This window comes from Petaurus breviceps, unplaced genomic scaffold, assembly GCF_028583685.1.
Source record: "Petaurus breviceps papuanus isolate PSGF00001 unplaced genomic scaffold, PetGlider_PUasm1.0 37, whole genome shotgun sequence".
Lineage (NCBI taxonomy): Eukaryota > Metazoa > Chordata > Mammalia > Diprotodontia > Petauridae > Petaurus > Petaurus breviceps.
In genome coordinates this window covers 33481613-33494493 of record NW_027186296.1, presented here as the reverse complement: position 1 = coordinate 33494493, position 12881 = coordinate 33481613, and the positions used below count along the sequence as shown (strand labels likewise).

The 12881-nt window shown below is 40.4% G+C and overlaps 1 protein-coding gene across 3 annotated transcripts in view; it reads left to right on the top strand.

Moving 5' to 3' along the window:
- Positions 1–1099: 1099 nt before the first annotated feature.
- LOC138169070 (anaphase-promoting complex subunit cdh1-like) overlaps positions 1100–12881 on the top strand; it is a 91305-nt gene continuing 79523 nt past the window's right edge. For 2 of the 3 annotated variants that reach the window (XR_011170259.1, XM_069098193.1), the window contains exons 1-3: positions 1100–1318; positions 6382–6536; positions 9082–9191. The gene's annotated coding sequence lies outside the window, so the exon portion shown is untranslated. The remainder of the gene's footprint in view (positions 1319–6381; positions 6537–9081; positions 9192–12881) is intronic. The other variant, XM_069098194.1, reaches the window with a different exon arrangement.

Sequence of the window (12881 nt, the reverse complement as noted above, 5' to 3'; positions counted from 1 at the left end):
AGCTTTCCAAGTCTGGCAAGAATTACATAAAGGTGTTTTTTACCATGTACTTGAACATTGAGGGGTCTGCACATAAAATCAACCCAACTGCTTTGAATAGAAGTTCCTTAATGCTCTGCCACCCTAGTTCAGACCCTCATCACTTCTTACCTGGACTATCACAACAGCCTTCTGATCAGACTTCCTGCCTCAAGGCTCTTCCCTCTGCAATCCATTCTCCCCGTTATGTAAGTGATAGTTCTAAAGCACAGATCTGACTCTGCTTGCTCAAAAGACTCCAGTGGCTTCCTATTACCTCTAGGATCCAATACAAATTCCTCTGTTTAGCATTTAAAACACTTCACAAGCGGGCTCCAACCAACCTTTCCAGCCTTATTATACGTTTCTTCCCTTCACAAACTCCGCAGTCCAGTCAAACTTATCTTGTTATTCCTCATACCCTCTCTCTTCTCCATGTAGACTGTTCCCCATATCTGCAATGCAGTTTTTCCTCTGAGGATCCCTCGTTTCCATCAAAGCTCACCTCAGATGTCATGTCCTCATAAGACTTCTCCTGATTTCTCTAGATGTGAGACCACTTCCCTTCCCCCATTGCCTTGCATTTGTTTTTTATATATTTTGCATATGGGTATATGCAAAATCCCATTTTCCCTACATCCTTGTTATATCCTTGATCCCCCACCAGAATGTAAATTTATTGAGAGCAGGGGCCCTTTCATTTTTGTTTTTGTGTTCTTAGTATGAAGGGAAGCATCACAGTTTATGGAAAGCTGCTCTTGGAGTCAGGAAGACTTGAATTTGAATCCTGCCTATGGCCACACTTCTTCTGTGACCCTGAAGGAGTTTCTTGCTTCAGTGAATTCCCTATACCAACCCCCTGCCTTGAGATAACATGATGCTGATTGTATCAAGTCCCAGAACATTACTACCCTTCCTCAATGAAATCTATGATTGGTCAAAAGAGCTTGACCTTGAATCAAATAGGAAGAATTTCTATCCAAAGCAATCCAATAATCATTTACTAAGAACCTCTTGTGCTTAGCAGTGCTTGACCTTAAGGAATTTATAATCTAATAGGGAGACAAAACACATAAAATGAGGCAGGAAAGGATTGGGGGTAGGAACACCAGGGGGTACCTGGCCCTGGAGTTGAAACCAGATAGAGCAACAGACACCAAGGGTGGTGTGCTGAAAATCCAGTTTCCACCTTCTATAAAGGAAGCCATTGTGGGGAGTTTGGTCCTCTACACAGCAAACCTCCAATCAGAGGAGAGAGAAGGCTGAGGAACGTGGTGTCAATGAAGACTTGAGCACAATGGTGAGATGAGAGGAGATTAGTTTATCCTGGGAGGGGCATCTGGTTTCTGTGAAGTTGAAACCCTGCAGAGTAGTAGATGCAAAGTGGAGAAATGAGCAGACTGGATGGCATTTGGGAAATGGTGAAGTACTTTTACTGATTCTAAGGTTAATGTTTTGCACTATTTCCATTATCCTAGACTGTCACAAACTCTGGATTTAGACGATTATTGAATTTGCTAGCTTTCACTCCAAGCTTTGTGTAATTTTAAAGCATCTGTGCCTTGATCTGAATCACTGCCAAAAATATCGTATAGTGTAGAAGAGGGCTTCTTAAACTTTTTCCACTGGTGACCCCTTTTCACCCAAGAAATTTTTATGAGATCCCAGCTATATGGACATATAAAATAAGTATACAAATTAAACATTTACTGATAATCATAAAGAAATTTATTTTAAAACAATTCTTTGGTATACACATAATTTTGCTATTTATTAAAGATGAAAGCAAATTTCCATACTAATGAGATGGATGTACTTGTTCATTTTTATATAAAGAATTAAATCTTGGTGGAATATTTGATACTGATATTTTGGTTGTTGTATGTTCAGAAACCTTTTACTGTTGCCAAATTTTTCCAGACCCTTCCATTCAGTTATGTGCTTCCAGATCCCTTGGATGTACCACTAAAGATTTTCCTTTAAGGTGACACCAACCTACTATTGACTACTGTTTGGATCCAGTTATTAAAAAAAAAATCCACCTAATAATACTATTGTCCAGCTCTGCCACTGGAACATGAAAGACTTCCCCTCAAAAAGCATGGATGGGTTGTGAACAACACTGTCGGGGGGAGTACCCAGGTCTATGAGTCACAAATCCATGGAAATGCTAAAGTATTTAAGGTTTTTGAAGCACTTTCCTTAGAACCTTATTGGGTAAGTAGAGCAAATAATATTCTTACTGAGGCAATGAGGGTTCCAAGAGCAGAAAGGACTTGTCCTATGTCATATAGATAGTAAGTATCAGAGTCCAGAATAAAGCCAGGTTTCCTGACTCCCAAGTCTGCCACTATTTCCATTCACCATAATATAATAGCTTAATATGTTTCCCTTCCCAGGGCTATGATTATTTAAATTGAACTGGAATTTGTGCATGGAGGCTGAAAAGCTCTAAAGACCTAAAGGAAGCAATCTTTAAGAGTGGAATTTCACATAGGATAAGGGGAGGCATTTGAGGTATAGGGATTGCAAAAAAACATCAACCTGAGCCAGGGCCTTTGACTGTGAGAGCTGGACTTTATTCAATTCAGTTTATTTAATTTATTTTAATTTATTAAATCTATGTATATTTATTTATTAAATAAATTTCCTAAATTTATTAAATTATTTATTAATAATTTATTAAATGACTATATAGCTGATTCGGGTGAAATGATTAGAGTCCATGGAAAATGGAGCTCCTTTCTTTTTTTTCTTGTGAAGTTATTTATATCTTTCCTCCTTACAACTTTCCTTTAGCTACTGTTCTTGCCAGTAATTTGAAAGAGACTTGTAATCATACATTTTAGATAGAATTTTGACATCACAATTTTCCTTAGGACAAGCCCTACCAAGAAGTGATTCTTCTCTCCTAAAATACTTTCCCTCCTAACCTGCTTGTTGAATCACCGGTCTCCTTTAAGGCTCAACTCAAGTGTCCTCTCCTGTAGAAAGCCTTTCCCTGTCCCTCCTCCCAATGCTCCTCCTCTTTTCTTTCCCTTCCGAGACAGTCTTCCATGTCTGTTGTTGTCAGTTGTTTCAGTCGTGTCCGACTCTTTGTGACCCTGTTTGAGGTTTTCTTGGCAAAGATACTGGAGTGGTTTGCATTTCCATCTCTAGCTCATTTGATAGATGAGGAAACTGAGGCAAACAAAGTGAAGTGACTTGCCCAGGGTCATATAGCTCAAAAATATCTGAGGTCACATTTGAACTCAGGTCTTTCTGACTTCAGGCCTAGCACTACCTCGCCCACTAGGTGACATGTTTTTATTTTGTATCTATTGATTTATACATGTCATTTTCCACATTAAAATTGTAAGCTTCTTGGGGGTAGGGACAATTTCTGCTTTTCATCTGTATTCCCAGTAATTAGTTGTGCCTGTACATCAGTGTTTAACAATGCTTGTTCATTGATCCATGCCCTGGAACTCAGTGAGTCTGAGAAAAGGAGCCACATTTTAAAAACATCTGAATGTTTACCTGTCACTCGCCTGGTTGCCTTAAGATCCCATACTCCCAGACCGGGGGTCCTTTTACGCACAGAGCCATTAGGAAGAATTTTTGTACCTAGTGATAAGCTTCATGGAGCCCGCCCTCAGCTGAGCTGGGTGGTTGAGGACACCACCCTGGTTGGGAGTGAGAGGAAGGGCTGGGGAAGACAGTGATCTCAGAATAATGATATGAGCACCCTTTGAGGAAGCAGGAAGGGAAGGGAATACACATGTATTAAATCCCGAGCGTGTGCCAGGCATTGTGCTAAATCCTTTATAGATGTTATCTCATTCTATCCTCACAACAATCCGATAAGGTAATATTTTTATTTTCCCCATTTTACCATTGAGGAATCAGAGGGAGACAGAAGTTAAGTGTCTGACTCTTTGTGACTCCATTGTGGGGTTTTCTTGGCAAAGATACTTGGAGCAGTTTTGCCATTTCCTTCTCTGGTGTATTAAAACAAGCCAGGGTTAACTGACTTGCCCAAGGTCATACAGCTAGTACCCAAGGCCAGATCTGAGCTCCCATCTTCCTAAGACCAGGTCCAGCATTCCATCCAATTCATCACCTCGTTGCAGGATGGAGAAAATGGGGCACTATCCCTGTTTGGTAACTGCCTATTGTTATCAATTATTCTTGCTAACTTGGTAATACTCATACATAGCTAGCAATTATGTAGTGTTTTAAGGTTTGCAGGCAGGGACCTAACACATGTTGATTCTACCTTCCCAAAATCTCTCATTCCCTTCTCTTCTCAGACACTGCCTCCATCCTGGTTCAGTCCCTCATCACCTCATGTCCAGAGTATTACAATAACCTTCTGGGTGGTTTCCTTCCTTCAGCTGTCTTCCCACCTTTCTGAAACTCCCTTGGATTTCTTCATGGGTTTAGATCAGCAGTTCTCAAACTTTTTGTTCTTAGGATCCCTTTATACTATGTTTTGTCTATCAATATTTATCTTGTTAGAATTTAGAACATATTAATATTTTTGCAAAGATTACTTTGACCTTGTAGAACCCCTAAAAGGATCTCAAGGACTCCCAGGGGTCCCCGGGCCACCCTTTCAGAAGCTTTGGTTTAGAATACCAGCCGGGACTGAAATAAGGAGACCAGCCAGCAGATGGCACTGAAGACTTGTCTCTGATTTTCCCCGACTAGCCTGAGGTGGCAGAGGTGACCACAGCTTGGGCTGGGGGACTTTCTCAGGTTCTTTGAGGCTGATTAACATTTTAAGTGCTCATTGAGTTCTGAAAGATTTCAGGTTTTGAGTCTCAGAATGAAACATTCCTCTCATTCTCACTCAACCATCAAGGTAATTGCTGTTGGCTAGTAGTAGCATCAGGCTTGGTCACACAACAAGATAGCTGGTCAGTTGATGGTCTGAATAGATGGAAACTGCTTTAGCTGGGGTCAAAACTTCCTTCCCCAGGTCAGAAGGCCTGGGAACTAGATGGAAGGCACTGAATTTGGGGGGCTGAAAAGTGACCCACATTGGACCTCTTCTCAGCAGTTATAATAGGCCAATCCTTACTTTTAACTGATCATACTTGTTTTTTCTCCCTTTAGGACACTAAACTTGGAGTCAGGAAGATTGATAGCCTTACTAGCTGTGTGGCTTTGGACAACCTCTCTGAGCATTACTTTTCTCATTTTTTATTTGCATAAATGGGTGGGTTGGGCTCAAGGCTTCTAAACTGGAAATCTATGATCTTATGATCCTTTGGCCTGGGAATGAAACCCTTTGTCTCATCCCCCCTTGGCACTCACCTAGCACTTTATTCTATACCTTTGAATCCAGACTATTAGTTCCATGAAGACCACATCTTACTTAACCTTTGCATCTTTCCCCAATGCTCTATGTGCTTAACAAGTATTTGCTACATAGATGGATGAATGAATGAAGAAATTTATTTTCTGACTTTAGATACTTTATATAAAAATAAAGCAAGGGCCCAGGGGCTAGGGCAGGGATGCAGGTTCACTTTTGTCTTTTTCCCCCCCTTATAGCACAGGGGTGCCTTGTGCATAGGAGACACGATAAATGCTTGCTAAATTGAGCTGATTAAGAATTCTCCATGACCAAGAAATTGTTTCCAGCAGGCTCAAGTTTCTTCAAGACAGTGTGTTTGTTTATACTCCTAGACCAGGGTTAGGAACCTGAGGCCTCTTTAGGGAAGGCCTTCAAGTCTACCCAAATCATTGTTTACATATTGTTTTAAATCCCACCATTAAAAATTCATTCCTTTAAGATTAGCTCTTTTCAGTCATTGATGCATTAGTAAGAATGAAGGATGACCTGAGAGTAGGTTTTGATGAGAAGGGCAAATAATGCTGGGGAAAGGGATCCTGGGGGTGGGGTCCGGAGGAGTGGGATGGTGGAGCAGAGGCATTGAAAATGACTTTACAGACCCACCGTTCGATGGAGGAGTCTATGCCTTATATACTCCAGGTGTGTATACAGACATAGACATATACACAATATTTACATTTCTTTAGATCTTATATAGAACGAGGTTACTGAAGAGCCATTCGGACTTGACCTGGACTTTGCCCAAACTCAGATGAAATAGATTGTGGCCTTCCCCACATTCCCCCCTCCCTCCCCTGCCCCCCAGGTTATTTTCATTCACAAAAGCACTTCCTGGTTGGAACCACTGTCAGGCTGGTCTGGTGCAGATCTATTCCAACTCATGATAATGGCCTATGTTGTTCTAGTGCTTTCAGATTTGTAAAGCATTTTACCCACAACCACTTGGAGAGTGAGGATCACAAACGGAGAACTGGAAGAAATCTTGGAGGATCATCTACTCCTATTCCTTTCTTTTACAGATGAGTCAGCTGAAACCCAAGGTGGTTAAATGACTTGTCCACAGTCATACCAGTGCTAAGTGAGACAGTGGTGGGATTTGAACCAGTGTCCTGACTGTATGCAGACCCATCGCTTTACCCACTCGTACTAGACTGCCTTCTCATCTTGTACTTGGGTAAATATAGGGATACTCCAATATGTGGAGCAGATGTGATTGGAGAGGTGTTTGGGGTAGGTCCTGCCCCCCCCCATTATTCCTCCTACTGGCTGCAAGTGACATTTATGTCACTAACTGAATTCACACCAGTCTATTCCTTTTTTCCCCTGCTTTTTGGAGGGCAATTAGGGTTAAGTGACTTGCCGAAGGTCACATGGCTAGTAAAGTATAGTAAGTGTTAAGTGTCTGAAGCCGGATTTGAACCCAGGTCCTCCTGACTCCAGGGCCTGTGCTCTGTTCACTGCGCCCCCAGTCTATTCCTTTTTTAAAAAATTTTATTTTCAATTCACAGAACAAAACAAGTATTTCCATAATACAGTACAATAAAAAAGATGACTTCACATGAAACTGCCAGTGTACAACATGCTCTTGCCTCTAAATATACAACAAGGTTATCATGTAAATTTCTTTTTTCCCTTTTTTTCCTCCCTTTCTCTGCCTCCATCTTTTTTTATTTTCCTTTTGGAGGGCAATTGGGGTTAAGTAACTTGCCCAAGTTTACACGGCTAGTGTGTGTGTGTGTGTGTGTGTGTGTGTGTGTGTGTGTGTGTGTGTGTGGGTTAAGTGTCTGAGGCCGGAACCAAACTCGGGTCCTCCTGACTCTGGGGCAGGCGCTTTACTCACTTCATCTTAGAGATGGATTAGCCTCCATCTTAGAGATGGCTACCATTAGACACAAATAAGTATGTGTGTGTATGTGTATAATACATATATGTATATATGCAAAATCATTCTGTACATACTTCTATTTGTCAGTTCTTTTTCTGGATGCAGATAGAGTTTCTTCATAGATCCTTTAGTTTTAATTTGTGTATTTATAATAGTCATAATGACTTAGTTGTTCAAAGACATTCTTAAAACAATATTGCTGTTATCCGTATATGATGTTCTCTTAATTCTGCTCACTTTGCTTTCCATTATTTTGGACAAGTCTGTTCTCTTCATTGGCACTTAGATTCTTCACCTATAGAAGGAGAACCTTGGATTTCAGTAATTCTTTGGGGGAGAGAAGGGTAGTCTGTGAATTTATTAAAAAGTTTTTTTATAATTGTGTTTCAATATAATTAGTTTCCTTTGCAATGCTGTGAATTTTAGAAGTTTAGACATTTAAAAACATTATTCTGAGAAAGGCATGCTTCACCAGACTGTCAAAGAGGCCCATGACAAAAAAAAGGGTAGGAGCCTTTTAGAATAGCTGGTCTTTAAGGACCCTTTCACTTCTATTTTTTTTTTCTTCTTTTTGGAAAGGGGAGTGCAGGGCATTTGGAATTAAGTGACTTGCCCAACTTCACACAGCTAGTAAGTGTTCAGTGTCTTGAGGTCAAATTTGAACTCGGGTCCTCTTGATTCCAGGCCTGGTGCTCTATTCACTGTGCCACCTAGCTGCTCCTGACTGTTCCACTTCTGCAAGTCTATGAATCTAGGAGCTATAGTGCCTGAGACTCCATCATTAGAGATGCATTCCTCCAGGTTTAGACTTTTCTTATAAAAATGCAAATACCTTGAGAGGTGATGCAATAATGTTTCTAATACTTCAGGGTGGACCAGTTATCAGATTCCTTTCATCTCTGCATTTCTAGGAGTTGCTGAAAATAGGGGAAAGGGAAGACAGGTGTCCTAAGTACACACTTTGCCCATTTCACAATCTTCCCCTGGGGTGTGAGGAGGTAACTGGAACAGAAACAAGCCAAGGATGGTCAAGTGAATCCCTGGGTCTGAGCTCTGTTTAGATCAGTCAGTAATAATCCTCTATCTGATTGCAGATCATGCTGAGTCATCAAGTCTCAGGGACTACCTAGTCCAACCTCTACCTGAAGAGCAATCAGTAAATCAATCAATTAGCCAGTATTTATTAAGTGCCTAATAGGTACCAGGCCCTGGACAAAGAATTAACCCTTTCTACAACCCTCTCAACAAGGAGGAATCTGGTCTTTGGAGATAGCCCCATTCCTCTTTTGACCCACTCTTGATTTCAAGTCAAAATCTGCCACTTTACAAATCCCAACTGTTGTTCTGTGTACTATGTTATATCACCAAGCATTTCCATTGGAGAAAACTCATTTAATCTCATTCACCCAACTTTATAAGGTAGGTCTCTGAGTCTCCCAGAATCTTTCTCCTCTGGCTCCTTAATATCGTCATGTGGGCATCTCTCAGCTAGAGGTACTATACAATTAACATATCCGTGTGGACCATTTATATGTTCTTAGAAAGATGCCATTTGGAATTAGTCAGATATTAGTTCAGGGCATGTGAAAGACACGTCATCCTGAATTCTCCTAAAACCTGCAAGACTCAAGAATAACCAAGAAATGATATCCTTCCAGGATATCACTTGTCCCCTCAGGTCCGCGGAATCTGCCAATTCAGGGACTAAGTTGATTGATTTCTGTCAGGGATATGTAGCTTACAGATGTGAGGGACAATCCATCTGATCAGGACCCTAGGAGACTCCCCATGAAGCTCTCTGTATGAGATATATGACATTATGCCTCTCTTCTAGATAAGTATGAAGCCCATGCTCCAAGGCATGGTGAATACAAAGGCATTGAAACACCATTGAAGCTTCAGGAAAAGTGTATTGATTGGGAACTGTATCTCAGGACAATGAAGGTAAGTCATAAGAGTTTTTTTTTTTAATAAATGATGGAAAAAATGGAGGTAGAATCAGAGGATTTAATAACAAAAACGATAATAATGACATTTATATTCTTATCTACATCTTCCCATAAGTTTACCATATGATGTGCTGGAGACCTTCCTTGTTTTTTCTTTAAATTGCAAGGATACCAATGGAGCTCACAGGTAATCTTGAGGTTATCCTTCACTCTTGTCATGTGACTAGCCCATTTTAAAAATGTTATCTATTTCTTTGGCTATATTCTTTTCTCTCCTTCTTCAGAGTTCCTTACGTGGTATGTTGTGACCACCATACACTTCTCTTTGTGGTATTTAATTTTAATTCTTTGAAGATTGTTGTGCTTCATGACTCACAGTCATACAACAACACTGGTAAAATTCTGGTATTAAGGAGATGGACCTTTGGTTCTGGGAGAAGTTTGAGACCATAAAAGGAGTTCTTCAATTTCCCACAGGGACTTCAGGTCATTATTCTTTTCCTTTTGTATTCTTAGCTTAACTTGTTGCCCATTTGTAGTTTCTGCCCAAGGTACTGATGGATGCATTCCATAAACCATCCATCTATTCTATGTCATAGTTTAGCCAAAAAGCATTGATCATCCCCTTGATTTTTCCAAAGTGGATATGTTACTTTAAAGTTTGTAATGTAACTTAAACATAGATGGCATCTGTCTGGGATACTTCCACAACTTGTACTCCCTCCCTTGGAATCAGCTACTTTCAGTCATCGATACACTAGTAAGGATGAAGGATACTTTGGGTCCCCAGAAAGTAGCTATGTTATGTTTCATTCCTAACCCTATAATTCACTAGCCCCAAATAGTAAGTTCCCCATTAACAGTCAACAAGTAGAACAAATGAGTGCTTAGCAAAGACATTTACTCAAATGGACATAGTAGCTACAAAATGGTGTTCTCCACCGTCCCAGAAACCCAGGTGGACACTCTCTCACAAATATATACAATGTCCATGGGAAGAGTGGGTACAAGCTTAGAGTTTAATGGTAGTGAAGTACATGTGTAGGGAACATAGGTGCTAAGACAACTCACAGTTCTGGAACTGTAGGATCAAGAAGGCCTTTCTCTCCTTGTACGGTCCCCTCTGCAACCCAACTCTCAGTTGTCTAGATCTCTGTTGAGTCCGTAGCTGTCACCATTCTATGCTCTCAGAGATCATTCTTCTAGAAGATGTGTCCTCCCTCAGGGGACAGACTCTCAGTGGCTGTGTCTCTTGAGAGTGGGTATCTCAACTCCCTAAAATAGGCCACACACTCTTTCCAATTGACTCTACAATGGCTGGATGGGTTGTCTCTTTTTGAGCAAATAAACTCACTGCTAGATACCGTGGCCGATAGTGGGGAGGATGAAAGAGGGAGAGAAATTCCTTCCTCTGCTCCTTATGGAGTTTCATTGTATGACTTCTCTGAGGTTAATCCATGATCTTTCAAGACTGTTTCTCAACCTTCTATTTGGCTTTTGTGTCAGCCCTAGTTTTATTGGGTACTTTTAGAAAGAAATCTCTTAATGGTCTGTCTCTCTGTTGTTATTTTTTCATTGTTGCCCTAAATTTTTGTATTTGTTTACCTTTCTTGGATTTCTGTTATTTGGGGTGGTTGAGGTGCAAAAGTTCAGGTCTGGTTTTCTTTTTAGAAATCCTTTGAATACTTTTTTTCTTTTAATTGAAGTCTATATTTTTTCATTAAGGGTTAGGCTCAGATTAACATGGTACATTACTTTGGGTTGCAACTCCTTTGCTGTTAGGAACATATTCCATTGTTCTAATCCCTCCTGTGGTTTCTGATGGGTACAGAGTGTTACTTGAATTTTGTTTCCTTTATATTTGAAGAAGAAAGCTCCTGTTCATTTGCAGATTTTATTGTTTGTCATTGGAATTAAATTGAACCATGATATGTCTTGGAGTTTGCAGCATAAGATTTTTTTTCCCCACTAGAAGTGGTTTGTGGATTCTTTTGACTGGCACTTTGTTTTCTGTGTTCTGAAATTCTGGGTAGTTTTTTTGTACTGTTTCTTGCATTATGGGGTTCAAGTTTTTTACTTGTCCATGTTTTTCTGGGATGTCTTCAAGCCCTAAATTGCTTTTATACATATGTGTGTGTACACACACACACACACACGTATATCTATATATGTATATATCATCAATATCAATGTTTTGCTTGTAGAGTATAGTTTCAATGTTATTGCCTTTTGCTTCTCTTCTTCCAAACTCTCTCTTCTGTATAATTTCACCCCCAATTAGTTATTCTCTCCTTTGTTTCTATGGTAAGACCTGCCACCATGGATTCACATTTTGCTATTCTGGCAATTATTTCTTCTGTGCAGGCCATTAAAATGGCTTTCATAGTTCTTATTTCTCTTTTAAACTGATCAGGAACATACTGCTGGGGTTTCATATTCTCTTGGGAATCCAAGGTGTTTCTGCCTTGTCAAGTGTTGATTCATTTTCCTTCATAATGTTTATTTGTAGGTGCCTGGACTCTTTTAGCCGTTCTAGAGGCCATATTTTTTTATGGTATCAAGATCTTCCTTGGGTTTTTTTTCTTCTTACACTCAGAGTCTGCCTTTTCTTCCTCCTCAGATCTTTGGTAACTTTAATCTTTTCCCCTTATTTTTTCCTGTTGTCCATCTTCAACACCTTGCTGGGGCTGGATCTCAAAACCATCTCAGTCTCCTCTCACACAAGGCAATTCACATTTCCCTGGGTCTACATCTTTGCTTGAACTGACTTACTGAGGGGACAGAACTGACCCCCACAGGATGCTGAACTCTTTCCCTTAGGCTTAATGGAACATGATATAGTCACACATGTTTGTCCTGACCCAGTTTCCCCTGTCCCTTAATTCTCTGACTGAGCTCTATTACAGTGTACTGCTTGCGTTTGTACAAGTCAGAGCAAGCTTCATCCTCTGGGTTTCCGCCAGCACTGGGAGGGTAGAGTAGTAGTAGTAAAGTTATATTCTGTTGCAAGCTTTAGATCAGCTGTGTGGCCCTGTCTGAGTGGTGGGCATTGAGTGAGGGGTTAGGGATTAGCCTTCTTTACTTTTTTGTTTTGTTTTTTGTTCAGTTGTTTCAGTCATTTAGAAAACACCATTTGGGGTTCTCTTGACAAAAAATGGTAGAGTGGTTTGCCATTTCCTTCTCCAGCTCATTTGATAATTGAGAAAACTAAGGCAAATGGGGTTAAGTGACTTTTCCAGGGTCATACAGTTAGTAAGTGTTGGAGGTTACATTTGAACTCAGGTCTTCCTGACTCCAGGCCCAGCACTCTATGCACTGCATCTCTCTACTTTATTACTGGTCATTCAATTGTTGCCTCCTTAAGGTTTTTGGTGCCATAGACCATGGAGACAGCTGAAATTTCTTTATCTCTTGAACGTAGTTCTTATTTTGGTAAGATTTGAGAGGTCGTGAGGATCAGAGAAAATGTCAAGTCTTCCATCTTGTTGGCGTCCATAACTGCTCTAAGACCTGAATGCCTCAAACCAAATTTCTTTGAAAGCTTATCATGGAGGGCTTGCCCATCAGCAATAGGCCAGTGGAGATTGCCCCTTCTGATTCAATGAGAGAAAAGTGTCCTACCACTCAAAGGGATCAGCTCATAGAAGTGTCTTTGTAGTTAAACATCTCATTAACACCTTGTGAT